Source organism: Octopus sinensis, linkage group LG6 (assembly GCF_006345805.1).
Source record: "Octopus sinensis linkage group LG6, ASM634580v1, whole genome shotgun sequence".
NCBI lineage: Eukaryota > Metazoa > Mollusca > Cephalopoda > Octopoda > Octopodidae > Octopus > Octopus sinensis.
This window is the reverse complement of record NC_043002.1, coordinates 27,805,263-27,812,762: the sequence shown is the minus strand read 5'-3', so window position 1 is coordinate 27,812,762 and position 7,500 is coordinate 27,805,263. Positions and strand designations below refer to the sequence as shown.

The window sequence follows — 7,500 nt, the reverse complement described above, 5'->3', positions numbered from 1 at the left end:
TAGCTGTTATTGGTGCTGTGATCGAATGTGACTTTTTACATACATACATACATACATACATACATACATACATACATACATACATACAATAACATGGAGTACTAGTGGAACCAGTTTTTAAATAATTTTTCACGCAACTTCGTTTCTAAATCACAAATTTGTTATCTTCATTTTAATTGGCTGCATTGGACGTTCTATATTCACCACATTATACACAGTCTTTTATTCCCCCCCACACTCCATCCATCCTTCCATACATCCATCGTTCTTTCGTCCACACACGCATACACACACACATATATATATACATACATACATACATACATACATACATACATACATACATACATACATACATACATACATACATACATACATACAATAACATGGAGTACTAGTGGAATGTCCTAGTGAAAACCTCAATAAAATGTAAACACAATAGACCTGATATAATGATTTAGGATAAAGAAGAGAAACTGTAAAACTGGAAATCAGCTGCCCTGCGGATGTTAACTTAAAGCTGAGGATCAGTGAAAATGAGAGCACCTACGCTGGAATCTGCGGTTACTCTATCCAGATTACAAGTTCATGTTTATACCTGTAATTTTGGGGATACCGAGATAGGTAATACACTGCCTAAATACCAATCTTGAGAAATTAGACTTCTCAAATCCAGAAAAGAGAAAGCTAATTCGAAGACTACGGAGCCAATCAATCACTGGAACTTTCCAGAAATTATCATTTAAGTATATCTATGCATGTCGAGATATGCAGGCATATGCATGAGAAGACATGCATAAGACAAAACATACAAATCTGTACGTATACATGCATACATACATAGATATATGTGTCTGTATATATATATATATATATATATATATATATATAGGGAGAATTCACGAAAAAGGCAACAGACGAAGACAGACAGGTGGTGTTGAAAACAAACAGATGTATTAGTATAACGCTCGGGAATTGAAAATGTCTTTAACGTTTCGAGCCTACGCTCTTCCACAGAAAGGACACACACACACACACACACACACACACATACACATATATATATATGTGTGTGTGTGTGTGTATTGAACTGATAGGCATAAGCCGATTAGTGTGATAAAATGTTGAGTAGAGCACCGGCACAATTTAGGCTATCTGTTGTCACCCGCAGTCGTGGTATACTTCCGTTGGAGCTATTTCAGAAACTCCACTGTTTCAGTTAGGGTAATCATATTAATTAAGTACCGAGAAGATGGATTTGGTATTAAACTTTATTCTATACAACGTTAATTTCGACCCCACCTACTATTGTCCTCTATGTGTGGGTCTCCGTTCAACATGTGTTGCATCGATTTTGCAGCTGGGTCTCATCAGGTACATCGACAAAGTTGTGTCTCACTAAAGATCTTGAGTGCCTGCTACCATGTTTTTATATGTCCATCTAGTTAGGGAATGAATAAAATGGAAACAAGACTGCAGAAACGCAAAAAAATCAAACATGAACGTGGAAATCTTGCGTTCCTGCTTATATAAAATGGCCTAATGAGACCCAGACTGCAAAATCGATGCAACACAATATGTTGAAAGGAGTCTCATACATGAAGGACAATTGCAGGACGGGTCGAAACGAACATTGTATAGAATAAAGTTTGATGTGTATATGTGTGAGTATGTGTTTAGTGTTGACATAGTAAGAATTTATAAACTTCGAGAGAATATGAAATAATTCTTTTAGAAACTGTAAATCTCGAAGCAGATAAAGCTATATATAACATCGTATAAATATTGTTTTTGAAGAAGCTTTCCAAATTTTCCTTTTTTACTTCTCTGCTTTCCATTGAAGAACAACTGTCTGAAACATCCAACTCTCCCTTTTTCTTCTTTGCAGCATAAAGTTACTTATATGCTATTCTTCCTGCTTAACTATTCCAGTTATAAAAACAAGTTGCTAAGTCAAACAGTTTGGTAACTATACATTTTTTGCTTATAACTGAAGTAAATAACAACAACTGTCTCGAGAAAGGCCAAGATCATGGAATAGCAAAAAACGTATTTCAGAGAATAGCAAGATCACAGAACAGCAAAGGTTTATATGGGAACGACGGGCAATTCGTTCAAGGAAAGGTATACATAACATCTGGCATCATTCAGAGACAAAAACCAACAAAACAAAGATGCAACACCCCTGTCAAATGTGATATGGACATTGAAAGAAGGTAGTATAAGCAACCCCCAGTTAGGAAGGAAAATTATTGCTTAAGGCGAAAAAAAAATAACAGCGGACGGGGTATCAAATGTGAGCCCTGTATTACTAAAAAATTAAATGTTATAAAATCAACAGATAACATCTTAAATATTAGGGATGAAACCTTCTCTCCCTGCATACACAAGCAATATTTTTTTACACTCAAACATTTCGAAGAAGATCCACAGTAAACCCACCAGGATAGCCCCTTTCTTAAACGTGAAGACATATAGCACACAAACTCCACATAAAGAAGAAATATGCCCGAATGATGAACTACCTCAGCACACAAGTAGAAAAACATGCCCACAATAAAAACAAAATGAAACAAAGAAATTGTCCGCACAAAAAAATTATATATACACACACACACACACACACACACACACACATATATATGCATGTGTGTGTGTGTGCGTGCGCTTAGGTATGTTTGTATGTACGTACGCTTGTGTAAAAGTAAATGTGTTTTCATATAGGAGCGGATACCCAAAAGTAACCGGAAACGTCGTCTGTGGGACAAACCTTTGAAGTTAGGTCTTCTGTCGCAAGATGCAACTTGATGCAACCCTTAGGCGTCATCTAATGAAGTCGTACTGTCCCGTGATATGTCTTTGTTGTACAGTGCTTTTCTCCAGTTCGTCGATTTTAGAGTCATTGCTGAAATGGAGGAACAGCGTGCTTCCGTGAAATTGTGTTTTCTGCTGGGAAAAATGGCAGCCGAAGCAGTTGTCATGCTTCAAACAGCTTACAAGTACGCTGCTATGTGCAAAACACAAGTTTATGAGTGGTTTTCACGCTTTAGGCATGGTCCTTTGTCGCTTGGAAACCAACTTCGTTCAGGGCGATCGTCGACCTCTCGAACGAACAAAAACATCATGAAAATTCATGAGCTGATCTCGGAGGGGCGTCACTGAACAATTGACGAACTTGTTGATATGATTGGTGTGTCATCGAGCAAACGAATTTTGGGTGAGGTATTGCGAATGAAAAGAGTTGTAGCAAAATGTGTGCCTCGCTTCCTCACAAAAGATCAAAAGCAGTCACGACCGAATGCGTGTCGGGAAGTGAAAGAACAGCTGGAAGTTGATCCTGACCTTTTTTTTCCAAGGTCATCAGTAGTGATGACAGCTGGCGCTACGAAATTTGCAGATGTAGAAAAGTTGAAGAAAAATAAATGACAGAGACGTTAAAAGGCATCGCTTCGCAAGAGTTCCAGAACTTCTTCGAAATGTGGAAAACGCGCCTGGGCCGATGCATTGCTTCAAATGAAGAATATTTTGAGGGCGATAGAAGTGTAAACATGTAAAACTAAGTCAATAAAATAACATTGCAAAATTCCGGTTTCTTTTGCGTACACCTTGATATAAATTTCCGCGTTAAACATCTATGAAAATTTTAGAATGCAGTTACTGCTGTAACTTGTCTTAGTCTTATGCAATAAACATTTGATGGCGAGATATTTTACGCTGTCTGATCTTTCCACTTCTATGTTCTTTCGAAATATCTTCTTTTTTTGTCTGCCGTAAAACGATTAAGTCTGCTCTACGGAGCAGCCATACAGCATAAATATACGGACTTCATGTTCATCGGATTATCGTTACGTATTTATTATTGACTTGTAAGTACTATACATACATACAACACACACACACACACATATTATGTAGGGGCAAGACAGTGGTTATTGTGTCGATTCCCGGCGGCGGTTGTGTCTTTGAACAAGACACTTTGTTTCCCGTTGTTCCATCCACGCAGCTGGCAAAAATGAGTTGTACAAGTAGTTCAATAGGCCAGCCTTTTCACCTTCAGAATTTAATTCAGAGCTACGTTGAGGGTGCGCATGTGTGTGGAGTGCTCAGCCACTTGCACGTTAATATGACAAGGGGCAGGCTGTTCCGTTGATCGAATCAACTGAAGCACTCGTCGTCGTAACTCACATTGTGGTCAATCATATGTGTATTTATACATTTATATTATATACACACATATAAGGACACCCACTGCTTCCTAATCGCACAGTTACTGCCCTCGGTCTCTCCGCGGAAGAGTTCATCACTTATAATGTTTTAAAGGGAACTAATTCAAACAAACTTCCTGCGTTAGTATTCGGTTGAAGGTATGGCATTACTTTTTAAATCAAATTGAATTCTAGTCTTAAAATCACTTCTACCGGTTTTACAGTTGAATCGTGGTTTATATTACAATAAATTGTTACAATATATTACAATATTACAATAAATTGTAGCTTTTTTTACATTTTACTGTCTGGAATATATTATTTATTCACGTGTAATTCACTTATGTTTGTGTTTATACCTTCAATTAATATATATTAATATATATATATATATATATATGACTGAAACAAGTAAAAGAGTAAAGAGTAAAAGAGTATACATACATTTCTTTCGCTCCGCTGTAGCTTGATCAAGGAATACGTGTTCTTGTGTGTCTCCTGTCAAAGCTTGATTTACGCGTTCGACACCACAAGCTCGTTTAGGCTTACCAGTCCTTACTGTTTGTTTTCACTGTCCTGTTTGTGTTACCTATTTTGACCCTCTGCAAAATCCCAAATTTTATTTAATTTGCTTTGAGGGGGCAAATGTTTTATCGAAAGCGTATCTTGTTGTTAAATGCTCGAAATACGAGAGTAAAAAAACAGCCAAAAACTGATGAAGGGTCGTTTTTTTGCGTTGTTTGTCTTTTTTTCCATTTGTGTCTTTTGTTGTTCGAAAAATAGTTCATATTCATATAGATGTAAGTATGTACATATACCTGTGTTTATATGCATACATACATACATGGATATATATATATATATATATATATATATTATATATATATATATATATATTAAGGTATGTAGAAAAATACAACATGGACAAGAACGTATAACTCTTAGAAGACGATACAATAAACACGGACAGGACATTCGAAACCCTCAGTCTTCAGTCAAGAACCGGATCATCGTAGTAATTTCGGCTGATTAATCTTGAGATTGCTCCAATCTGGGCAGCCCGCCAAGGGAAATCTAAGCCAATCGCATTAGATTCCTTGGAAGAAAACCTCGAAAGTATACAACACGGTGACGGAAAAACGGACGATGTTACTCGAAAAAAAATTTCAAAAATACGTAAAAACAATAAAGATAGCACGGATAAAAATACAAAATAACGTAAAAACAATCATAACAAAACCAGGACGTCAGGACAAGCGTCTTTCGACAGGACGAGTTGAGTATAGGCTGGCTGTGGAACAAGTGCCTGAAGGCAAACGGAGCACAAACACATACGTGTGGTCACGCCAACTACTTGATGCGAAAGGCAGTAGTAGCTAGCTGGTCACGTGAGCACAAAAAGGAGAAAGGGACAGATGAAGAGAGAAGCAGGAGAGGGAAAGGGACAGGTCAAGTGAGGTATAAGGTCTGAGAGGCAGAGAAATGTGGGAGAGGAGGGACGGAGGAAGAGAGAAAGAAAGAAGGGGAACAAGGGAGGAGAAGAAAAAGAGGGAAAGAGACAGAACAAGGGGAGTGAAAAGGGTGAAGGCAGAGAAAAGTAGGAGAGGGGGGAAAAAGAGACAGTGTAGTCGAGTCGTACCAAAGTTAGAGAGTAATATACTTACAGTATAGGGTTAAAAGGTGTGTGTGTGTGTATATAGAACTTGACTCCGTCGGTCACGAGCGACCATAGAGATTCCTCTAAGAGATTCCCCTCTGGGTTAAAAGTCTGGGCGGAAAGTCGCCTCACCGGCGAACGTACAACGTAGGGTTGGTTTTATGGAAGACCAGCAGTCGCCCATGCATAACAGCCCCCCTTTCCATGCCACCGATGTTATCCAAGGGAAAAGCAAAGGCCAATACATCTTGGCACCAGAAACGTCGCAACTCATTTCTAAAGCTGAGTGAATTGGAGCAACTTGAAATAAAGTGTCTTGATCAAGAACACAATATGCAGACCAGTCTGGGCATCGAACTCACAACGTCACGATCGAAAGCTCGGCGCTCTAACCACAGAGCCATGCACCTTCACACATACATATATAGGTATGTATGTATATATATATATATATATATATATACACATATGTATATATACATGTATATAGATGCATATATTATTCACAACATACACACTCACATGTATTTATATTATATAATATATATATTTAAACGTACTATATATATATATATTCGCGATCGGCACTTTTCGGACGATTACGATCGCTGTTAGTGCATGTTTCCATTCATGTGCGTTAATTACAGCATTAGAGAGGTTTAGCTTTTGTTTCTAGCAATGTAGGTATTTCCTACCCCCTAGTCATATCTAGTGAGAATTAAATTTTGGTGAAACATTGGAAACTGCTGTTTATATTGATTATATATCTATATATATAAAACTGAGAATGTGTGTCTGTGTATCTGTATGCGTGCATCATTAAAACTCCAAAACTAACCGACCGATTTCATTCAAATTTTACATATGCAGTGTCATGGGCCCAAAACTTTTCAGTTTCTTGCCTAATGTGATCCCGGAGTAATCACTTATCTCTTACACTATTTTAGTATTATGTGTCAGAAGTGAAACAATAACATCTCTATTCTTTGTAAGCCTAGTATTATCTTTGAAATGTAAGGATGCTGGATCATGGCTTTTAAGTGTACTAACCAATTATATAGAACATATTAATTTCCTTGGTGTTTAGTTCAACGTTGTCTATTTACCGTTGTGACTTTAGTGGCTATTTCTAGTGGACTGTAATACCGGAAAAAAGTTTCATCGACTAACTCCTGCTATGTAACGTTTCTCTACTATGCATCTTAAATATATGAACCGTTTGCCACTAACCCCATTAACCAATGACCTATTAAACCTGAAATTATCAGGGATAATGGATCGAAAGCTATAACAATACTAATTAATTTGGAAAGTTTTATTGAACTGTTCAAGGAAACTAATTCTTGAGATATGCATATCCTTAGTAACAATTAGTACATCGATTTTCCTTATCGCAAATAATTTGCATTATTACGTTTCATTCTTTCAAATTCGGACATGCAAGGTCACCGCTTCACGCGATAATTAGTAAATTGAAATGATCTCGATATTTTATCTGACATACATATATATACATAAGAATAGACACCCGCGCATACAGACACATACACTACACACTCATAGATAATAATAATAATGATGCACACACACATACGCACACACTCATAGATAATAATTTCATTGGTGATTTAAATCCTG

At 37.2% G+C, this 7,500-nt stretch overlaps 1 long non-coding RNA gene across 2 annotated transcripts in view; it reads right to left on the bottom strand.

The window, feature by feature from the left end:
• Positions 1–108: 108 nt before the first annotated feature.
• The window catches only part of LOC118763863, a 14,601-nt gene continuing 7,209 nt past the window's right edge, over positions 109–7,500 (bottom strand). For both annotated transcript variants that reach the window (XR_004999617.1, XR_004999618.1), the window contains exon 2: positions 109–237. This is a non-coding gene — a long non-coding RNA (uncharacterized LOC118763863). The remainder of the gene's footprint in view (positions 238–7,500) is intronic.